The sequence below is a fragment of the Phascolarctos cinereus genome, unplaced genomic scaffold, assembly GCF_003287225.1.
Source record: "Phascolarctos cinereus isolate Bilbo 61053 unplaced genomic scaffold, phaCin_HiC Scaffold_4;HRSCAF=312, whole genome shotgun sequence".
Taxonomy (NCBI): domain Eukaryota; kingdom Metazoa; phylum Chordata; class Mammalia; order Diprotodontia; family Phascolarctidae; genus Phascolarctos; species Phascolarctos cinereus.
Window position 1 is genome coordinate 665,158,701 of NW_027555847.1, and position 11,801 is coordinate 665,170,501.

An 11,801-nucleotide genomic window follows, 5' to 3' on the forward strand; every position below is an offset into this window, starting at 1 on the left:
GACTAGGTTAAATTTATGCCAAAAATGCAGGGTTAGTTTAATATTAGCAAAAATATAAACATAATTTTAATAACAAGAACAACAAAAATCATATAATTATATCAATAAATACAGAAAAGGCCTTTGACAAAATATAACACCTATTTTTGTTTTTAAAAAACATCAGAATACATGGAAATAGATATACCTTTCTTAATATGCTAAATAGTATAAATCTAAAACCAAGTGCAACATATATGTTAAAGGATTAAATTAGAGTACTTTTCAATACGATCAGGAGGGAAGAAAATATGTCCATTATCACTATTTCTATTTGACATATTGCTAAAAATGCAACCTATAGCAATAACATGGAAAAAAAAGATTAAGGGAGCAAGTACAGTCAATTGGTAAACAAAAATTATCACTTTTAAGGATGATATTTTAATATACTTAGACAACTCTAGAGAGTCAACCAAAAAATAAGTTGAATTAATATCTTCAAACAAGTGGCAGGGCATAAAATAAATCCATGTAAATAATCAACACTTCTATATAATATCAATAAAATGCAGCAGGAAGGGATAGGAAGAGAAATTCCATTTAAAATAATTACAGAATGCATGAACTACTTGGGAGTCTACCTACCAAGATACACAAAAGAACTATATGACGACAAAACACTGTTTACAAAACTAAAAGACAAATAAATGGAGAAATATTAATTACTCATGGGTAGGCCAAGCCAATATAATAAAAATTAGAATTCTACTTGAATTATTTTATTTATTCAGCGCTACATAAAACTATCAAAGAATTATTTTCTAGAACTAGAAAAAGCAATAATGAAATTCATTTGGAACAATAAAGGGTCAAGAATCTCAACAGAAATTTCATACTATACTATAGGAAGTATTTATCAAAACAATTTGGTACTGGTTAAAAACAAAGAGATCAATCAGTGGAACAGATTAGGTATACAACATACCAAAGATTAGATACACAACATACAGAAGAAAATGAACCTAGTAGCTTAGTCTTCAACAAACCCAAAGGCTACAGCTACTAGGGGAAAGATTTAACTATGACAAAAACTGCTGGGAAAACTGGACAGCAGCCTGACAGAAATTAGGTTTTGACCAGTACCTCACATTATATACCAACGTAAGCTTCAAATGGATACATGACTTAGCTATAAAAGGTCACATTATAAACAATTAGAGAAGCAGACAAGAAATTATCTTTTCAGATCTAGGGACAGGGAAAAGTTAATAAATAAACAAGGAGGGGGCAGCAAGGTGGTGCAGTGGATAGAGCACCGGCTTTGGAGTCAGGAGGACTTGAGTTCATATCCTGCCTCATGACACATGACACTTACTAGCTGTGTGACTCTGGGCAAGTCACTTAACTCCAATTGCCTCACCAAAAATATTTAAAAATAAATAAATAAACAAGGAATAGAGAGGATCATGGAAGATAAAATGGACAATTTTAATTATATAAAATTTTAAAAGTTTTTGTACAAACAAATCCAATGCAGCTTAGATTAGAAGGGAAACAGTTAACTGGGAAAAAAAATTTATAGCATTTCTCTGATAAATGTCTCATTTCCAAGATATATAAGGAATTAATTCATATTTATAAGAATAAGAGCCAGTTCCCAATTGGTAAATGGTCAACTAATATGAACAGGCAGCTTTCAAGGATAGAAATTCAAGCTATCTATAGTCATATTAAAAAAAAAACCCAACACTACTAATCACTAACAGAGAAATGCAAATTGAAAGAGTTCTGTTTCATCTTATACACATAAGATTGGCAAAGGTAACAAAAAAGGAAAGCGAGGGGCTTCAGGAAAATAGGTACATTGGTATATTCTCGGTGGAGTTGGGAAGTGGTCCATCTATTCTAGAAAGCAATTAGGAATTATGCCCCCAAAGTTACTAAACTGTGCATGCCCTTTGACACAACTATGCCACTACTATGCTTTTACCTAAAAAGATCCAAAAAAAAAAAAAAAGAAAAGGTCCTATATGTACAAAAATAGTTATAGTAGATCTTTTTGTAGTAGCAAAAAACTATATGCTAAGGGGGCGGAGGGTGGAACCTGAATTGAGAAATGGTTCAACAAATTATGGTACATTAATATAATGGAATATTATTGTCCTATAAGATGTGAAGAGAGAGTTTCTGAAAAATCTGGGAAGATTTATGTGAACTGATTCAGGTTAAAGCAAGCAGAACCAGAAGAATAATTTATACTCTAACATCAACATTATAAAATAAATAATTCCAAAAGATTCAGAACTCTTATCAATGCAATGATCAGGAATTAAACTAGAGGATTGATGATGAAAAATGCTGCCCACCCCAAGACAGAGTGATAGACTGATATGAAGAATGAGAAATGCATTTTTGGATATGGCCAATGTTGGAATTTGTTTTGCTTGATTAAGATTATATGACACTGGGTTGTTGTTGTTGTTTTTCTTTTTCTTTTTCTTTTTCCGGTGGTAGCGGGAAGAGGTAGGAGGGAGAAAAAATAAGTGCATGACAATTAAAAAAAAACAACTTAAAATGGTCATCTAGACTTTGCCTAAAGTCGGCCAGTGGAGGGCAGCAATTCCACTTTGGGATAGCTCTGATTCTAACACCATGATTTTTCAGAACAGGAAGCTGTAACCCAAGGGTAAGGGAATAATTTCCCCTAGGTCACTTAGTGAATGAAGCCTAGAGCCAGAACCAAAAGTAGAACCCAGGTCTCTCAACTCCCAAACTGAACCTCACCCTCTGCTCTGTGTGTGTGTGTGTGTGTGTGTGTGTGTGTGTGTGTGTGTGTGAGAGAGAGAGAGAGAGAGAGACAGAGAGAGAGAGACAGAGACAGAGACAGAGACAGAGACAGAGACAGAGACACAGACACAGACAGAGACAAAGAGAGAAAGAAGTGGGGAAAGGGACAAGAGACAGAGATAGAAGCAAGAACAGAAAGAGACAAACAGAAACAGAGACAGACAGATAGAGGACCTAGGTTCAAATCTTGCCTCTACAAATTACAACTTTGGACAAGTCATTTAACCACTCTGGGCCTCAGTTTCCTCATCTGTAAGAGGCAGGACTAGATGACCTCTAAGTTTCCTTTCTCTAAATCTATGATCCTATATGACTTTCTCAATAACTCAGAGGAAAGACATTTACAAAGTGCTTTCAGCAGCTGGATGGTGCAGTGTTGAAAGTTGAACCTATAATTAGGAAGACCACAGTTTAAATTTAGCCTCAAACACTACCACCTTTGTAACCCTGGGCAAATCACTTAATTGCTGTCTGCCTCAGTTTCTTCATCTGTAAAATGACAATAATAATAGTATTTAATTTCCCTGGTTGTGGTCAGGACAAAATAAGATAGTGTTTGTAAAGTCTTTGCGAACCTTTATATAAATGCTATTATTATTTTGGGAAGCAGTGTGGTAAGGGGGAAAGGTCACTGACTCAGGGGTCAGAAGACCTTTCAAATCACATCTCTGATGCTCATTCCCTTTATCACCTATTGTTTTATCTCTCTTTGTCTCAGTTCTCTCATTTGTAAAAGAAGAGGGTTTAAACAGCTAGCCTCTGAGGTCCAGTCCTGCTCTAGACCTAAGGTCCTATTTTGACAAAGCCCTTGACACACCTTATCTCTAATCCTCATACCAACCCCATGAAATAAGTACCAATGTTACCATTATCCCATTTTACAGATAATGAAACTGACTTTCAGAGAAGTTGAATAATTTGCCTGTGATCACACAGTTAGCTGAGTATTCTAGATGAGATTCAAATGAAGCCCTCCTGAATCCAACTCTAGCATTTTTTTCCACAACACTGTGTTGTGTTTCTAGAGACTGAGGACTACAGAACCACAGGAAAAGGAGACATGGTAGAGCTTTAGCCCTAGGGGAAAAAACTCTCTAATCCCAACATCCCTATCTACAAAATGAGTGGAGCCAATCAGATAATTTCTAAAGTTTCTTCCAGCTCTGACATTCTGCTTTACGGTCCAGAATTAGTGTCAGAAAGGAAGGGATCTCCAAAGTCATCTAGTCCAACTCCTATGTGAAGACAGATGCCCTCGCCAACATGTAACTTGCATCCAAGCTCTGCTTGATGGCTCCAGTAGTCTGTGTTTGAAGTTTTAATGCCCCTTCCAGCTTCAACCACAATTCTAAGGTCTCTTCCAAGTGTGACATTCTGTTGAGGGAAGAGACTACTCCTTCCTAGGGTTTATAATTGAGAGTAAACACAAGCATAGTCTGACGTTAACTCTAGATTTTTGGAAAGCAGGTTTCAAAAGATTCAGGGGAAGATAGTTAGGCTCTCCCATGGACTAAAATGGTTCAAAAGAGATCGGTCCAGGAGGAATGGGAAATGCACAATAATAAAATTTTATAGAAGCAAAAAGGAAAATATCCAATTAGGAGGGGGAAAAAATGGGGTTTGCCTGAAGACACCTATGTGGCTGCACAGAGAACTCACAAACTAACTTGGGTCACTTTTTTGAATTAAAAATACTCTTTCTCTCCCTCCCACCCTCACCCACATTTGAATAACAAAAACAAAATCCCTGTTACAAGCATGTATAGTCAAGCCAAACAAATTTCTTCACTGACCACATTAAAAAAAAAATCTGCACTCCAAGTATTTCATCTTTCCTTCAGGAAAAGGGTAACATTTCATGCTGAGTCCTCCAGAAATATGGTTGGTCATTTTGCTGATCAGAGTTCCTAAGTCTTTCAAAGTTATTTGTGTATACAACATTGTTGTCATTGTATAAATTGTTTTCCTGATTCTGCCCACTTTACTATGCATCCGTTCACACAAGTCTTCCCAGAAATCTCCAAAACCATCTCCTTCATCATTTCTTACAGCACAATAGCATTCCATCGCATTTATATACTATAACTTGTTCAACCATTCCCCAATGGATGGGCCCTCCCTCAGTTTCCAGTTCTTTTCCACTGTGAAAGGAACTGCTATAAACATGTTTGTACATCTTTAGCTAGACACACTCGTGAGGTCTGAACTTCATAGGTGCTGTTTGCTGCTGAACTCGCATCTTTCTTGGTACACAACACAGCGCTGTGACTGCTTCATATCCTGGAATGCCACTGCTAGGCCCAGGTACCCTCTTCAGTCCGCCCTAGATAAGTGACCCAGAATGGAGTAGTGAACATCTCACTGTACCCCATCCCAGTTCAGACCCCTCTCTGCTCCATCTGGGACCTTTTCTTGCCATGGTGCACAACCCACCCCTGGGCTAGAATGTCCCTCACTGCATACTCCTGGCCAAAACCCATTGCCAATGTCTTCAGACCTCTCTATCTGTCCCTCTATAGACTTGGGCTAAAAAAATGACTCTCTGATTTTTTTTTTCTTGGGTTTTCCAATCAGTATTTGACCTGGTTTGTTTTCTAGATCTGTTTGAAGGAGTTGCTCTCTGCACGTCTTCCTGCTTCTCCATCATCTTGGCTCTGCCTGCCACTGGTGCTTTCAACAGCTAATATCTCATTTTACCTTAATCCTAATATTCTGTAGTATAGGTACAGTAGGCATCATGCCCATATCACAGAAGTGAAAACTGAGGCTTAGAGAGGACTTTTCTAATGTCATAAAGTTATTTGGGAGGGGAACCAGGTTTAGAGCTGAGATTTTCTGACTTCCAGACCAATGCTCTTATCCCCACTTTAGAGAGAAATATAAATGTACGGAAGACAGAGGCGTGATCAGGTAATAGAACATAAATACAAGTATATGTTATTGCTGTTGTTCAGTCATGTCTGACTCTTTGTGATCCCATCTGGGGTTCTCTTGGCAAAGATACTGGAGGGGTTTGCCATTTCCTTCTCCAGGTCATGTTACAGACGAGGAAACTGAGGCAAACAGGGTGAAGTGACTTGCCCAGGGTCACACACTAGTATCTGAGGCTAGATTTGAACTCCGGAAAATGACTCATCCTGACTCCAAGCTATCCACTCTATCTACTACACCACCTACCTGCTCCAAGATATGTCATGGTCCTACCAAGAAAAAAGCGAATGTTAGGAGTAGTAAAGCTAAGAAATAGCTGAGGCTAGTGAGGAAAGCTAAGGACCACAAAGAAAAGGGGTTTATTTTTGTTTTTAGCAACATTGAGAAGAAAATGAAGATCAAAGGATAGTCTGCATAAGTTCTGAGAATCCTTATCTCAGCTCCCACTCTCACAGATGGGACTTAGGTTCTGGAGGAAGGCTATATATTTCTCTAAAGGTTATAGGTTGACCCTGAGGAGTCAGGGGTGATATTTTAATGCTGTCACTTTTAGCCCCCACTGGCGTATTTTCCCTCAAGATTATCGGCTGAATCAGTCTAGTCAGCCAGCTTTAAGTACCTTTTAGAGAGGAACATTTACCAAGATCATCCAGTTTAACAACAGTTGGTACAAAACATCCCCCGCCAGAAGTCTGTGACATGCCCTCACATATGTACATATAGAGTCCAGGGGAAAGTGGCCCAGGCTCAGAGAGTACCTGTGGCAAAGGGGTAACTCCTAGCTCCTGATGCTGGAAATCATTCTCCCATTCATGGAGGTGCTCAAGAAGTTCCTCTTAGGCATGATGTCACTTCTTTACTAGGCAACTTGTGGAGCCTTAAAATGATTCTATGTTCAGTGTGTCTTTTGCTCCCAGTGCAAACAATGTCATCAGCTGGTCCAAAGATGTTCCTAGGACACCAACAGGAAGTTCACCATTCTCCAGACCATTTGAAGCTTGCAGGGTCCTCCTACAGTCAAAGGAGTGAGACCTCGTTAGAATGCAAAAACTAAGGCTTCTCCTTCCCACTCCCACTCCCAAGTTCATTCCTTCACAGGAAGATTAGCTAGAATACCACAATGGCTCCACTTTCTTTACCTCTTGGCTTGTACTCCCTGGAACTTGAAGTCCTACCTAGGTAACTCTTTTTGTGGTTACAAAGACCTGGAAATTGAAGGGATGCCCATCAATTGGGGAATGGTTGAACAAGTCATAATATATGATTGTGATGGAATACTATTGTGCTATAAGAAATGATGAACAGGATGCTCTCAGAAAAACCTGGACAGACTTATATAAACTGATGCAAAGTGAAGTGAGCAGAACCAGGAGAACATCGTACATAGTAACAGCAACATTGTCACAATGATAAACTGTGAAAGACTTAGCTACTCTGAACAATAATCACCTAAGGCAATTCCAAAGGACTCATGATAAAAAATGCTACCCACCTCCAGAAAGAGAACTGGTGAACTCTGAGTGCAGATTGAAATATCATTTTTTTACTTTTTAAATTTTTCTTTTTTTTACAACATGGATAATATGGAAATATGTTTTGCATGACTTCACATACATAATTGACATCATATTGCTGGACTAGGAGAACATTGTACACAGTAACAGCAACATTGTATAATGATCAACTATGAATGACTTAGCTATTCTCAGCAATACAATGATCCAAGACAATTCCAAAGGACTCATGAGAAAAAATGCTATCCACATCCCAGAGAAAGAACTGATAGAATCTGAATGCAGATCAAAGCATATTCTTTTCACTTTCTTTATTTTTTCATGGTTTTTCTTTTCTTTTGATCTTCTTTTACAACATGACTAATATGGAAATATGTTTTACATGATTGTAGATAGATAGATAGATAGATAGATAGACAGATAGATAGATACATAGATATGTATATGTATGTATGTGTGTGTACGTGTATATATATAAACCTATCTCAAATTGCTTACCATCTTAGGGATGGGGAAGGTGAAGGAGGAAGGGAAAAAAATTGGAACCTAAAATTTTTTTAAGTGAAAGTTATAATTTGTCTATACATGTAAGTGGAAAAAAGAAAATACTATTAAAAAGTTAAAAAATAAAAACTAAAAACAATATACTGCTTGCCTCCTCAATGGGTGGGGAAAGGGGAGAAGGGAGAGAGAATTCAAAACTAAAAAAATGTTTTAATCAATGCCATAAATAAGTTTATTTAAAAGAAAAAGAAATCCTAGCTAACTCCATGTTTTTATACAGGATCCACAGGGTATAAAGAAATCTCTTAACATTAATACATTGTTGTTGGAGTTGTGAAATGATTCAACCATTTGGGAGACCAATTTGGAACTATGCCCAAAGGGCTATAAAATTGTGCATACCCTTTGACCCAGAAATACCACTTCTAAGTCTGTATCCCAAAGAGATCATAAAAATGGGAAAAGGACCCATGTGTACAAAAATATTTATAGCAGCTCTTTTTGTGGTAGTAAAGAACTGGAAACTGAAGTTATGCCCATCAATTGCAGAATGGCCAAATAAGTTGTAACATATGAATGTAAAGAAATACTATTGTGCTATAAAAAATGATGAGCAGGCAGACATCCAAAAAACTTGGAAAGACTTACATGAACTGATGCAGAGTGAAATGAGCAGAACCAGGAGAACACGGTACACAGTAACAGCCACATCATGGGATGACTGACTTTGATAGACTTGACCCTTCACAGCAATGCAAGAATCTAAGACAACTCCAAAAGATTCTTGATAGAAATTGCTATCCACACCCAGAGAAAGAACTATGGAGTCTGAATGCAGATCAAAGCATACTCCTTTTCCTTGTTGTTTTATTTTATTGCTTTATTCTCATGGTTCCTTCCATTATTTCTAATTTTCTTTACATCATGACTAATGGGAAAATATGCTTAACATGAATGTATATGTAGAACCTATGTCAGATTGTACGCCATTTTGTGGGGGGAAGAAGCAGGAGGGGGCAAAATTTAAAACTCAAAATCTTATGGAAGTGAATGTTGAAAACTAAGAATAAATAAATTAATTATTTAAGAAAAAAAAAAGAAATCTCTTAGCCAATTGGAACAGACTTCCTTCTGGAGTTGTTTTGCTTCATCAAATGGCTTTCAACGACTTTACATTTAACCTAAAGTCTATGATTGATGGATTGATATGGGTTCTCATTGAGTTTAAGGCTAAGTCTGGGGATAGAGTGTTTTCAACTCCACCCTTACAAAAGAAAAGATAGTACCTTTGCTTGGGATAGAAAGGACTAACAACTGAGAAAAAAAAAAGATCAGCTTGATTTTTCTTTTCCTTCCATTTGTTTTCTTTGCCAAGAAGAATGACCTTTGCATGGTAAACAGCAGAACAAAAATGGCTGCAGGCTAAGTAGCATGGCTTACCTAAGTAAGGAGATCTTAACAGACCACCTAGTTGTCTGTGATGAGTTCAAATCACTTGGTCCTTAATAAGTGCATCCTTAGGTGCTAAAATGACAGGAGAGTATGATTGATGAGCCATTTGCAGGGACATCTGAAAGATTATGGTAAAACAGAAGAGGTACAACAAAGTCAGAGAAAGAACCAATGTCTCAATTTTCAAAAAAGGGAAGAGAAAAGAGTCAGTCTTTGTGATAGAGATTCCTGGCAGAATCCTGGAATGGCTCCTTAAAGAGCTTGTTGGCAGACATCTAGAAAAGGAAGAAATAACTACTAAGAGCCTGGCTTCATCAAGGCAAGCCTCATTTCCTTTTTTGATGGGATTTCTAAGCTGGTAGATAAGGATAATGCTGTAGGTTTCTTTTAACATAAATTTTAGCAAAGCTTTTGATAAAATATCTCCTAAACCATTCTTGGGAATGATGTGGAAAATGGGCACCAAGCAATCACACAATTCATTTGGATGGCCAGACTCTAAGACTTATTGCTGGTTGATGCTAAGGTGACAAGTCTCCAGTGGAGAATGCCAAGGACTTGTGTTTGATTCTGTGCTGTTGAACAATGCTATCGATGACTTAGTTAAAGACATAGACAGTATGCTCACCAAATCTGGAGATCACACAAAGCTGGAAGGGAGAGGTAGCACGCTTGATGACAGTCAGGATCCCAAAAGATCTTGACAGACTGGAGCAGCAGGGCTGAACCTAATAAGATAAAATTCAATGATAAATATATAATTACAGAACCACAGAATTAGAGAGCTAGAAAGAACCTCAGCAACCATCTAACACAGCCCGCACATGAAAGAATCCCTATTATAACATACTTGGCCTCTGTTTCAAGACTTCCAATGAGGAGGAACCCACCATCTCTCAAAGCAAGACATTCCACTTTTGGACAACTCAAATTGAAGGGGCAGCTAGGTGGTGCGGTGTGTAGAGTACTGGGTTTGGAATCAGGAAGATTTGAGTTCAAATCCAGCCTCAGACACTAGCTGTGTGACCTTGGCCAAGCCACTTAACCCTGTTTGCCTCAGTTTCCTCATCTGTAAAATGATCTAGAGAAGGAAATGGTAAACCACTCCAGCATTTTTGCCAAGAAAACCACAAATGGAGTCACAAAGAGTCAGACACAACTGAAACAACCAAAAAACAATTGTTAGGGAATTTTTCCTAATACAGAGCTTAAATTTGCCTCTTCCCAATTTCCACTCACTGTTCTATCCTCTGGGGCCAAACAGAACAAGTCTAATTCCTCTTCCACGTGACAAAATACATAATAATTTAATTAATCATTTAATACTTAAAATACTTGAACACAGCTAGCTTCCTGGTTCCTCTCCACAGCCTTCTCTTCTCCAGGCTAACCACGTCCAGTTCCTTCCACAGATCTCCATTTATCATGGACTCAAGGACCTTCACCACCCTGGTTGCCCTCCTCTGGACATTCTCCAGGTTATCAATGTCTTTCCTAAATTGTGAGGCTCAGAACTGAACCCAATATTCAAGATAAGGTCTGTCAAGAGAAGAGTACAACAGGATTATTACCTCCCTATTCCTGGAAGCTATGCCCTTCCTAATGTAAATTGCATTAGCCTTTTTAGCTGCCACATCACCCTGCTGACCTACATGGAGTTTGCAGTTCACTAAAACCCCCAGATCCCTTCCAAATTAACTGTCATCTACCCATGATTCCCCATCTTAAATTTGTGGCCTTGAATATTTTGTGCCCACGTGTAAGCTACTGAATTTCATTTTATTAGATATGGTGCAGTGTTCAAGCCTGTTGAATAGCTGTCATTATTGGGGTACAAAGAAAACAACCTCACAAGTATAAGATGTGGAAAGGTTTGTCTAAAAAAAGAGCTGGGGGTTTCAGTGGACTGCAAGCACAATATGGTTCAGCAGGGTGTTGTGGCAGCTGAAAAAAGCTAATTCAGTCCTGGGGTACATTAAGAGGGGCAGAGCCTCCAGGAATAGGGAGTTGATAATCCCACTGTCCTCACCCCTCCTCAGATCTTGTCTGGGAGCATTGGGTTCAGTTCTGAGGACCACAGTTTGAGAACATTAGTAAGCCGGCAAGTGTCCAGAGGAAGACAACCAAGATGATGAAGGGCTTTAGACACTTGTCATATGAGGATCAATTGAAGAAATTCAGGAGGTTTAGCCTTGAGAAGAAAGGACGGGGGAAATATGACAGCTGGGCAGACGTTGCAAAGAGTTCAGTTTAAGCTCTAGGTCAGGAAGAGCTTCCTAACCATTAGAGCTGTCCATAAGTGGGTTGGGCTTCCTTTAATGGGGGTAGGCTTCATCTCCTCGGAGGTTTTCAAGCTCAGACTAGCTGATCACTTTCCAGTATGTTCTAGTGAGGATTCTTTTGCAAGCACTATTTGGATTAGGTGGCCGCTGACATCCCAATCCTCAAACTTTGTAGTTCTGTAAGTATATGATTGTTCTCCCAACCTGACCTAGCCATCTAGTGCCCCATTTCAGGGTGGCACCCCGATTTGGTCTCTACAAAGTCCTATCTTCCCATTCTCCCATCTGA

At 38.5% G+C, this 11,801-nt stretch overlaps 1 long non-coding RNA gene across 1 annotated transcript in view; it reads right to left on the bottom strand.

Annotated features, from left to right (window-relative positions):
- Window positions 1-11,801, bottom strand: part of LOC110197470 (uncharacterized) — a 14,024-nt gene continuing 2,223 nt past the window's right edge. Inside the window, exons 2-4 of the long non-coding RNA XR_002321489.2 lie at window positions 9,859-9,958; window positions 9,219-9,348; window positions 1-6,771 (exon numbers count right to left, since the gene is read on the bottom strand). This is a non-coding gene — a long non-coding RNA (uncharacterized LOC110197470). The remainder of the gene's footprint in view (window positions 6,772-9,218; window positions 9,349-9,858; window positions 9,959-11,801) is intronic.